This window comes from Rhipicephalus sanguineus, chromosome 1 (assembly GCF_013339695.2).
Source record: "Rhipicephalus sanguineus isolate Rsan-2018 chromosome 1, BIME_Rsan_1.4, whole genome shotgun sequence".
Classification (NCBI taxonomy): Eukaryota; Metazoa; Arthropoda; class Arachnida; order Ixodida; family Ixodidae; genus Rhipicephalus; species Rhipicephalus sanguineus.
In genome coordinates this window covers 162,908,557-162,920,529 of record NC_051176.1, presented here as the reverse complement: position 1 = coordinate 162,920,529, position 11,973 = coordinate 162,908,557, and the positions used below count along the sequence as shown (strand labels likewise).

General features: G+C 47.4%; 1 protein-coding gene across 1 annotated transcript in view; it reads left to right on the top strand.

Moving 5' to 3' along the window:
- Positions 1 to 1,002: 1,002 nt before the first annotated feature.
- LOC119401445 (breast cancer anti-estrogen resistance protein 3 homolog) overlaps positions 1,003 to 11,973 on the top strand; it is a 145,902-nt gene continuing 134,931 nt past the window's right edge. The window contains exon 1 of the mRNA XM_037668267.2: positions 1,003 to 1,323. The gene's annotated coding sequence lies outside the window, so the exon portion shown is untranslated. The remainder of the gene's footprint in view (positions 1,324 to 11,973) is intronic.

Here is an 11,973-nt window from a genome sequence, read left to right as displayed (position 1 = left end):
TAGTGCTAAAACACAGATAAAAGATTGGCGAACGACCCCATGACGAAAGAAGAAACCATGTCAAACATACGGATGAAGGAAGGAAGTTCTGCCTGAATACTGGAAAAGTTTTGAGCACCTACAACTATATGGATGCCTCTAAACCAGCGCACAATGAGACATCCCAAGCAGGAGTGCTCGAGTCGGGTCTCAGGTGTTCTTGTATGCGTGCTGAGACTACAGGTAGTGCCATCGATTGGTGGCTTTTTGTACTTTGTAAGACATGGTTCGGCAGTCGGTCGTATTGTCGGCGCAGAGCTGGCTTAGCGCTTGCGTTAAAGGGACGAGGTTGGCAGGCCGCCTACTTTTTCAATTTCACTGTTTTAAAGACCCATTAATACCGCGTTGTTGAATCAGTGGCTAATATCTCGGCCGCTAGCTTGTACGAACAAGATTTCTTTTTCTTTACGTGTATTTCAGCTAAACAAATATTTCGACTAGAGCTGAAAGCTGCTGTGTTAAATGAACGTTTCTTGGCATGGCCTTCGGCAGCCAATATTCGCGTAATAAAAACGAGCGGTGCCATGGGCGTGCCCAATCAGTTTCGCTTGTCATTTTCTGATATAAAAGACAAGCGAGGCTAATTGGGCATGGTTACAGATGTAATCACACGTCGCTGTTTTGCGCAACCTACCTCGAGACCTGAAGGACGCACATATATAATGGCAAGTTAGAAAGCGCGAAAATACGCGGCAGCACCGCGGTAACAACCTGGTTGCCTTGGCCGCGCCGGGCGTTACGAAAGCGAAACCAACAGCTCAGAGTGTTGGTTCGTCGGAGTGCCGTTAGGAGCGCCTCTGTTGTTGTTCTACCGGCTCTTTGCGTTGTCGTTCAACAGGTGGCGCGAGCAGCGCGTGAAGGCAGAGCGGGCCGCTTGAACAGCTTGCGCGTTCGCGCACGGCGAAGCCACGCCGCTCTACGAACAACATTCGAGCAGCGGGCTCTTCGCGGGCAGTCGAGGCGGCGTCTTTGGTCGCGGCGGCACAGCGTGCAATCAGCTGGCCCGTCTGTGCGCCGTGCACGCCGTTTGTTTGGCCTCGTGTTCACACTGCCCGAGAAAACGCTGAACAGAAATCCTGGGCTGCACTGGTTTTTTTTCTGTGTCACCGCACGTCTGCAAAATTGTGGCTGGTCGTCGTCGTGGGTGCCGTTTCGACGGCTGTACCTCGCCGCGCACCACCGTGAGCAACAGCTGTCTCTCACGTGCGGACGGGATTGTTGTCCTCTGCTTGTGGAGCGGCGACAGCTAGGAGCAGCTGCAGCCTGCGTCTCGGCCTGCCTTGTGTGAGTACGTATACATGTCTCGCAGAGGAACAGGCGAAGAACTGACTTGGAGCCGAACTCGCAAAGCTTTTAGTTTGCAAGTGCTCTTCTTTGCTATTTACCAGTCGGCTTCGATAATATGGCCAGCATAATGACTTGCTGAAATGTTCTCTTAACGGACAATTCTAACGTGAGACGTTTTTATTAATACGGATCTTGGTATACAGTCGATGTTATCTGCTGCGGTGTCTTTAGGAATAGTATCACGTTCGTTCATTTGGCAGCTACAGGAACCAGTTTCTCTTTTGAACTCGCATTATCATTTGGCTTATCTTATCAGCAATGATCCTTTCACTGGAGTATTCGGCATACTGTATCTATGATCAAAGCAGATTAATGTAACGGAGTACGTGAGATTTTGTTCAGGTAATCATTAACATTATTGGAGGGAAACAGCGCGAAAGACGAAGGACCAGGCAGAGAAGGACACTTTAGCTGCAATCATTAACAGTTATTCATTGTTCAGTTAGTCAGGTGATCGTCAATCATTAATCAACCAACTTGTAGTGAGAACGGCTATCTAGTTACGACTTGCAACAAGTGAAATATTTGCCGTCTCATAAATTGAGCGCTCACTTCAGCGGTGATCACTTCTCGGCCGCCAACAACGAGTGCCACTTTTCTCGCCTCTAGAGCTCGCAGCGCTGTCGATATTGCACTGTCAGCGGCCGTGGCACTGTTTTCTGAAGACTGACATGCTGGCCTCTAGTCTCTTCAGGGGACAGGAAACACCGCTGTGAGCACAAAGTATTCAACAAGGAAAACGTCCAGGGGTTCTTAGCAAGGCTATCTGTGCTGTCCATTAATAATTAAAGCTATAAAATGAAGGGAACGCCGGAGATTAATTGTTTCGTGGCGTGTCCAGTGCTCTCTGTGCGACAATGAGCGTGCAATAAGGGATTGGTTGAAACTGCGTTAGACAGCAAGGTAAACCGAGTACAAGAACTACACGAAGAGGAAACAGAGAAAGAAGGAAAGTAGTGCAGGTACTCACGCATACTGTGACTAATTCCCCGAGCCTTTTGTTCGTTAACTTCTCTTTAGCATAGCGGGCAGGCATCACTAGTTACATATCCAGCCTCAAGATTGGCTGAAAATTTCCCTCACGAACAATTCTAGCGTAAGATGCTTTTGCGATTATGGAGCGTGGTTTATCGGAAATGTGTATACATGAATATATACGCACACGAATATATGTGGACGTGCACACATGAAACCGAGCTTTGAAAGTAACTACCCGACACTGTGGTTTAGTGGTTATGCGTGCTCCACTGCCGACCCGAAGGTCGCGGGATCGGATCCTGGCCGCGGCGGCCGCATTTTCGATGGAGGCGAAGATGCTTGAGGCCCGTGTACTTAGATTTAGGTGCACGTTAAAGAACCTCAGGGGGTCGAAATTTCCGTAGCCCTCCACTACGGCGTCTCTCATCATATCTTGGTTTTGGGACGTTAAACCCCAACAACAAACTTGAAAGTAACTAAAAACAAGAAGACCGCCGCGCGTGGTTTATAAGTTGCCATCGGTAACATTCCGATAAACCAGGGCCCGTATGCATAAAAACCGCTTAGTCTTAAGAGGTCAGTCAGTCATGACATTGGGCATATTAGCGAAGCAAGCCAGCCAATGGTAAAGAGCACTTAAGAACAAAATGCTTTGTGAATTTGGGTCCAGTTCTTTGTTAGTGACCGCCCGTACTGCCCCTTCTATGCTTCGTGTCCGCATATCGTGCGCTTGGTTCTCTTATTGCGACCACGTACCTACTTTTTCCAAGCATGGACGCTGGAGGCTCCATCAGTGTTGTTCTGCCCGTTGCACAAACAAACAAACAAACAAGAACCTTGAATGTTGGAAGCCACGGGAAGTGTTTTCTCTGAAGCTCTGTCATCTCTGTGTGTGTCAAACTCTGTGTGAAAATTTGATTCCTGTCAAAACACCCTACTAAGAAAGAAAGACGGTCGCAAGCAAGCAGGCTTTTGAAAGCACGCGCTAAAATGACGTCTAAACTATAACGAATGCGCGCTAACGATGGTTTTATAAAAGCTAATATTGAACTCAAGCTATTTTCACTAGCAAAATCGCTATGCAAGAACGTTCAGCTGCGGTTATCCTTATTCAAGGATTATCTTAAGTGGTCTTTATACATGCATATTTAAACAAAAATGTATTACCCTACAGTGATTGCGTGGTTGTCACGTTTCAAAATATCTAAGGTTCACGAGGAGTCCTCATCTGAGGAATACTAGGGAGTTATTGGATCGGCAATTGAGAAAGAAAAAAATGAAGCGTAAGTGTGTTCTCGTGTGGCAGTGGCTAAATGCATCGGCTTTATTTGTCAAAGAGGCACTCCGACGATCATTATGCATAAGCTGCCGTCGATGGTCAGAGGTGTGGTTTGGGCGTTTTGCCAGAGCCGGTGGCTTTTGGCAGACGAGTCCGTCACTTTACCTCGAATAAGACTCGTCGCTCTCATCCGGGTTGTGTTCTTCAGGTGTCGCCGCACCTGCATGAAGAAAAAATAAACTGTTTGCGTGCACCGGTTTCGTGACGTCCCTGTATTAGTGATGCATAACTATCGATGGTACCATCGATATACTATTGACAGCTAAGTCACTATCGAACTATCGAGGGTAAAAAAAAAAAATCGTTAACGCTATCGATAGTAAATTTGAGAGTACCATCGATCGTATAAAAATCAACCGCGCGAGCTCATTTCAGCATAAACTTGGTTCCCCGGGTACATGGTATATGGTGGTGCAGGAGGCGCAGGCTGCAGGGGCAAGAACGTTGACGTGCGTGTGTTCCTTCCCCAGAATGCTTGGGTGACACGTGATAATTAAGTTGAACTGTTCAGCTTTAACTGAAAGGAAGCCGTTAGATGCTTTGCACAGCGGAAATAGTTTATATGTTTCGCCCAAAAATTGCTCATAAATTAAGATGACAGAAGTATTGCTGATAGAAGGTAATGTTTTCGCAATATCCTCGGCCAACAGCACCATAATTATTCACAGCACTATCGACAGTATCATAGGTAGTAGTACTACCAATGGTACTGTTTATTCTACTATCGATAATACTATCGATAGTTTATGGATAATAGTACTATCGATCGTTTCTTTACACAATCGATAGTTTGAAAAAAAAAATTATCGATGCTACTGATAGTCACTTTACCGTAAGATAGTTTTGCATCGCTACCCAGTATACTGAAAGCTCATTTTGTTGAACAGTTATACGAGCTTTTCGTCCTCGCTTGTGCTACTGACACTTTCTTTTCTCCGCCTGCTTGCATTCGCTCGGCCCAAGGGCGAAGACGAAAGAGCTTTGCTTACATATCCAGCGCTTATACGGCGAGAGAAGTGGGCCGATATATGAACGCGTCGCAGACACGTCAGTGGTCCCTCCGTCAAAGACGGGCTCTGTTCTTCCCCAACAGCCGCCTTGGGCTTTCTTTATGCTTTGTTTAGTTCGAGTGGTGCGTGACATCACCCAATGGCGCCAAGGGAGGCTTCCTTATCCTTCTGACATACCTAACGCGTTAGTCACGGCATGCGGTATGCCCTCGGTCATGCTCTAATGTATATCTGTTTTTCGCAACGTCTCCGTCACTGCGTTGACGGTGAGCAGTGTGTGACCGGAAATGGCGTCCAAAGTGACTTCCCAAGGTGACTTCCCGTCTGCGTGTTAGACATCATTCGGCAGTAGTGGATCGCTGAGTTGCTTTACTCTCTGAATCAAACTATATTTATATCCGCAATCAGATTTCTTCCGCGCATCTGAGCATTCATTCTGAGACATGTCGTGCGCGATAGCATAAACGCCGGTCATAGTTCACTAATGGCTGCCACGTGCGATACTGACCTCTCTCGGGGTGTTTAAATGAACGTTTAGAAAGCGTGCATGTTGTAGTGTCGGCTTTTCAGACAGAAGTGAGCGGGCTGAGCGGGCTTCCCTTTGAACTAAGACAACTCGGCTTCGACGCAGCTCGACGAGATAGCACTGTGAATTTAAACGCGGTCGGATTGGGTCGGCGGTGCCTATAGGAACCGGGAGCCCCGTTCTCACACGCTCACTTGTCCTATACTTCGACGCAGGGTACCGATGCGATCTCGTCCCTCCAGAAACGAGTCCATGCAAATGCGGTCAGATCGGGCTCTGTCAACCTGCTTTCTGATTCGACCTGCTCGCGTCTCGTTCATGTAAACGAATTGTCCGAAACGACGATCGCGTCGCCTCTGCATGCATACGGCTAATTCGCTTCTCCCACTCCGCAAATCGCAGACAGTCATGCGTAATCTATGACATTGCCACATTTAGCGCGCGTCAGACGCGACTTCTCCGAAAAAGCGAACCTTTGATCTCTGGCGATCGACGTTTGGAGCGTATCTTTCGAGCGCCACATCGATGTCTACCGCTTAGGTGGAGTATAAATCAGCTTTGCTTCGCACACGTCACTCAAGAGCCATTCTCCGTGACCGCAGCGCGTATACTTGACGCGCCGGCTCCATTCAGGCGTCCGATGAGGCGGTTTATTCTTGGCCTCCTGCCATATGGCCATTGAGTATCGGGTGCTTTTGCTGCTCGTGCGCGCGTGTCGGCAGAAGCCCTTCCGGCTCGCGCCTTGAACACGTGCGCGTAAGCTCGCGCCGCTATTTTCTCCCCGTTAAACGTACACGGCCCCAGTGCGCGACTGTGCGAGTAATTGATTCCTCGCGGAAAGGAACGAGGGGCCCCCGCTGGTCAGTCATCGCAGCCACCGCCGGGGTTTCCTTGAGGAAAACCGAGGCGAGCGCTTCCGCTAGCCGGTGCGTAGGGCGACGTATTTGGGTCGCACTTTTTTTCAGTTATTTCCCCCCTTTCCCTCCTTAAAATCGCTTTCATACACGGATGTCTCAAGCGCCTCCCTTGGCTGCCTCTGTCTTTCTTGCTTGGTTGAAACGTTTCTGCATTGTTAGCGTAGAGGTGAATTATTTCTCAGCGTCAAATGATTATTAAATGCTGCGCAGGCTTGTGAATTACGATTACTTAAAAGTGAATATTATAATGTGAGAAGGTGTGATCCAGGCACCTAAAGTGAAACTGAATGTGTGTGCAGAACACAAGCAAGAGAAGTTGCGTGGCTTTCAGGGATGTCGAAAATGCTTATTCTGAGATCACTTTACCTCAGCGCACGGCTCTCAAACGATGAAAATTAATTGCCGCGCATGCTAGGCGCTCAGCATGTCATTCCGAAGTACAGCCTGCGTGTAGCTATGCGTATCGCTGGTGTATAGTGCTAGCGCCACGAAGCAAGTTGAAATGGCCGTGTTTTGCGGCATCACGTAAAATTCTGCACCAGGAACACTTAACGCATTTACTCAGTGCTAGCGAATTGAGAGGACGTATTCACAAAAGCATATTGCGCTAAAGATGCTCGTAGAAAAATATTTCAGCCAATCCTGTCGCTGGACATATCATTAGCGAAGCAAGCCGAACAATGGCAAAAAACGCGGAGAAATTTTGTGAATTCGGCCCGAGATGTTTATGCTTGTTACGTTGATTGTTTCGATCGTTTATGCTGTCAAATAGTATTCTACGTGTACGGTTTATACGATACAACTTTTATTCAAACTGCGACTCGGAATTCTGGACACAACCTAGGTCACTTTATAACTGTAGGTAACTTTAACTGTAACTGTAATCTCGGCTTGACTGCTCTGACTGCGATAAAATGTTCAGTCGCAGCACGTGTTCGACTTGAGCGGCTTTGGCATTTTGCTATGAAAAAAACCTGGCTGTGTTTCTGACTTGGGCCTCTGTACAAAGGTGCGGGGAGAAGGCCGTGGACGAAAGTGACATTAATTTCGTACCTCGTGTGGCCACTGTAAGCTAGTAGCTGCATGTCGGGAGGGAGCTGCATGCCGGCAGGGAACTGCATGTCTCAAACGCAGTGTTGCTTTAGAATCTTAAGCCTTGTCGTGTTCCTGTTTATCCCTTTCACCGTTCCGGCTTTTCGGTTGTGTACCAAGGAATCGCACCACCCGCGCAACTTCGTGGCATGCTGAGCGAGTCACGTATTGCGCCACGAACGAGGCAATTGTGAGGCCCATGTCGGCTGCCTGGGGGCCCGATGCGAAAAGCTATCAACGAGCTCGAATGTGTTTACATAACGACCTGGGCTGCGTGAAGTGGTGAACAGAGCGCGCCCCTCCTTCGCTGACCCTGGCATCGACTGCGATACGTTCCTAATTACTCAGGCACGAGTGCACGCAAGCCGGCGCGCGCCAGCTTGCGCCGAGTCGGTATACAATTCAGCCTGGCGAGGTCGTCTTGTCCAAAGCCTCGTTTCCTAAGTGCGTGGCTGGTCTGCGACTGCAGTTTGATTTTTCTTGCTGGGCGAACGTCCTGCAAGCGGAACAATAAAGGTATCAAAACCGTATCATGCATGTGCGCCGAGGGAACCGGTTGCTGCATCTTAATGGAGTGGATTGGAAATGTATACTTCAGATGACAAGCCAGGAAGCGTATGACTAAAACTATAACAAATAATACAGTATGGAGGGGCGAACAGCTATAGGGAGCAGCAACGAAAGGTATCGAGGTTATCCAGACACACATGTTTTGCTACCCTGCACTGGAGAGAAGGGATAGAGGAGTGTAAATAACGAAATAAGGAAACATAGAACACTAATCGACCGCACACTTGAATGGAAACACCTAGTCTATATACATGCGGTTGCACAGATCTCTCAATCAGTATATATACATAACTCGTATATATAGCCCGATCAGTAAATATAACTGTGCATGCAGGCCCTGTATGTCTTATTTAATAATAGCAACGTTGTTTGTTTTAAAATTATTATTCGGTTATCCTGAGAATATAATAAGGCGCCCCTGTGGCTGGAGGTAGCACAACGGTGATTAAATCTCGTTGCGCGCTGCATGTCGGGATGGAATACTATTTGGTTGAGTGCGATAACTACTTCAAATACAAAGGTCCTTGTGAGGCCAAGAGGTGATGGAGCATGCGGGAAATATGTCATGCACGTTCTGAGATAATCAACAGCGATGTACGTTGCGATTGAACAACCACTCACAAGCACAATTGTTCCAGCAGTCGAAGCACATTGAGGTATATAAAGACAGGTGCGCAGTGACTGGCCCTGTAAAGTGTTTCAGTCAACGAGTATAGAGCTTTCGCACATTTAGGGACGTATAAATTCGGGGGTTATCCGTGCCAAAAACACGATATGATTATGAGGCCCGACGTATAGAGCGAGCTCCGGATTAATTTTGACCAGTTCCTTTAACGTGCACCTAAATCTACATACACAAAGGTTCCTGCATTTATCTAAATACACAAAGGTTCCTGCATTTCGCCCCCATCTCGAATGCGGGCGCCGTGGTTGGGAATCGAACACGCACTATCGAGCTCATAACAAGCTCATAACAGCGCAACGTCATAGTAGTTATGCTACTACGGCGTTTACTACACCAATTTGACTCACTGGCAATCCGCAGGGTAATATGCGTAGAAAGAAAGCTCTGGAAACTGTGCAACACAGAAAAAAAAAAGATAAGTTGCCAAAAGTTGCTTTAATCAATAAAGAGAAGATTAATGACTGCATCTACTAGTCTTGCTTGTGCCGCCGTCGACTTTTTGTATTTTTCTTTTTTTATTGGTCATTTGATACTTTGTCAGCAAGAAACAGGCAGACGCTATACGCCTTCTGATGGCTGTTACCAGGAAACTGGAATTGTCGATTCTGCTTCAACTTTTTTTTTTTTCGTTTATGTCACCACCCTATGGATGCATGAGTTCAGAGTGGTCTCCATCATTCAAACAAAAACAGTACTCACGGTACGGATTCAAACGCGACATCAAAATTTTTAGTATACGACTGGTATGTGCAATTGCTCGAGATAACCTGATGTCACGACGAATCTGGTCTCTTAACTTAATGTTGACTCTGATCTACGCGTTAGAGTTGAAATTACACCGATCTGACCAGAACTGAAGACGGTGAAAACGGAAGTATGTGCGTTACTTAGCCCTAAATTGTCCTGTTTCAATCCGTCAGTACTGTACTTAGGTTGTCGACAGGGCAGCATAAGGTATACGTGTGCTTGTGAACTTGTCGACGCTTTAGCTATAGGAAAAATACGCGATCTGTTTCATTCTGCAGTGCCCCGTTTCTCACTTCATTCATACGCGATTTTCGTAAGCGTGTCGCCTTGCGTTTTTGTGCATTAAGCGCACGACGTTGCTGTTTGCGAAGCAATCATCGGGCAGATGGCAACGCCGGCGTCGCCTCGCTGTTTTGTATGAGGAAAGAGCCGCGTAGTCTAACTGGAAACAATGACTTTGTCCTTGCGCACTTGACGGACGACATACTTGAAGACGCCGAGAAGGGCGTAACGTGCGTGCACGCTCCACGCAGCACAAAAGCGGAGGAAAACCTCCACAGAAAAAAAATAAGGGGACGAATAACTGAAATAATAAATATAACAGTGCTCGCTCAGCGCTGACGAACCAGGCAAGGATAGATACATTTGACACTCTAGGCGCTTTGGTTTTGTCCGGTGGTGTGAGCGTAGTGTAGCTGACCGTGCGGCACCAACATTCTGAAGAGAACCAAGCAGACATTCCAGTGCGTAATGGACGTCAGTGTGGCTATTTCAAGCTGTAGTCTCAATGTTTAGCACGTTATAAAAATTAGTGGGACAGCGCTACTACTAAATTCGAACGCTTTTCGTAAGCGTTCGAATTTAGCAGTAGCCTATACCACAGCACCACGTTTACTACGCGCGCGTGTACGGTGCAGGGTTCACTGGCTACAGTGGCGTACGTTTGCTCGTGAAAAGAGGCGTGGCAATATATATTGAGATATGGGACGATATTAAGGTGAGCGATGACTGCTCATCTCAATATTGTGCGAGGAGGCGTCCGTAAAAGTTTTCGTACACGGCCTCGCGCCTCGTCTCGTTACAAAGTCACGGCTGCGCGCGAGAAAATGTGTGTGTGTTGGTGAGGGAGTGGAGTTGTAGCTGAGGCAGGCGGCGGGCCTCGCGTCGCTTCGACGGCCGCCGCTGTATCGCGCTTGCGCATTCTACGCAGATCTCGCGGTTGTCAGATCTGCGGGGCAATACATTACGCGGCGCGGCCTGACGTTCGCTCCAAGGCCAGCCTTGTAGCACGGCTGCCGCTTACCCAAGTCTGTCTTGCAAACGCCTTTTACCATACACAGATATATGTAGTACGTACTCCCGGACGAGGCGCGTATACGCCTATATCTCTGAGCGCAGAACGGATCGTTTCACATGTTTAGTTTCCTTGTCCGTTAATTGCTCTCTGACGCGTAAATATTCTCCGCTGTGTCATCGACAGCGAATTAATTATAATTACTGATATTTCGGCGCTAGGTTAAAACGAGATATGTCTTTTCGTGGAAATACGTAGATATATTCCGTTATAATTAATATAAGAGATTAACAACGTCAACTATAGCTATGTAAATTTCGAATAGGGCGGCAGAATAAATCCGGAGAGAATAAAGGCAAATCACGGACCCGAGTCAAAGCTACAGTGCACGCGATATGTCGACTACATAGTAGGCTCATCGAAGGGATCGACTCCGCAGTGCTGTCTGGGCTTAATTCACTCTGCGCTTCAGAAAGTGCTCAAACATTCGAGAGGCCGATCCCAAACAGTCATGTCGTCACTGTCGCATTTTGCTGAATGTGTGCATCAGTCAGGGTTGGTTGTGATCAGTTACTTAGTACCGCCAGGAAAACAGTAACCTAAAAAAAATGAAGTTCAGAAGGTAAAGTGGTTGCTTGGGCGAGTTGGTACGACATATTGGAGGGAAAACAGCGCGAAACACGAAGGACCAGGCAGAGAAGGACATAGGGTGCCTCGATGCGAGCGCGGGCATCAAGGCACCCTAGAAGGACACAAACAACAGCGCTGTTGTTTGTGTCCTTCTCTGCCTGGTCCTTCGTCTTTCGGGCTGTTTTCCCTCCAATAAGTTCAGAAAGGTTGCTGATCGGGCGAGTTGGTCATCCATGAACGCAGCGTGTAGGTAGGTAGGCGCTACCTTCTCTACGTCTGTATCGTGTTCCTTTCTTTAATGTACCGCGCTAATACACGCTGCGTTCTAAAAAAAAAAAAAAATGCAGAGAACGGTAAGCGTCGTTCGTTCGTCATTATGCTCGAGCTCGTTTCAGTTCCTAACACTTTACAATTTGCGCAGCAGCTTCAGTTTCACAGCGAGGCAGCTTAGTAAATTCTTATGATTTATGATGCCAGTAGTTCTCCAACTAAATTATTCGGCGTTAAGATGTCGTTTATATATATTTATATATAATTGCCATTACAATTTACTAATATATATATCACAACGTCTGTGGCGGCTTGCGCTGGTTGGTATGTCATCATGAGTGCTATAGCAGAGGGCTATTAGTAATAATTATTGGGCTTTAACATCCAAAAGCAAGAATGTGATCATGACGGACGCCGTAGAGGACGGCACCGGAAGTTTCGACTACCTGGGGTTGCTTAACGTGCACTTAAATCTAAGTACACGGGCCTCAAACATCTTCGCCTCCATCGAAAATACCGCCGCCGCAGG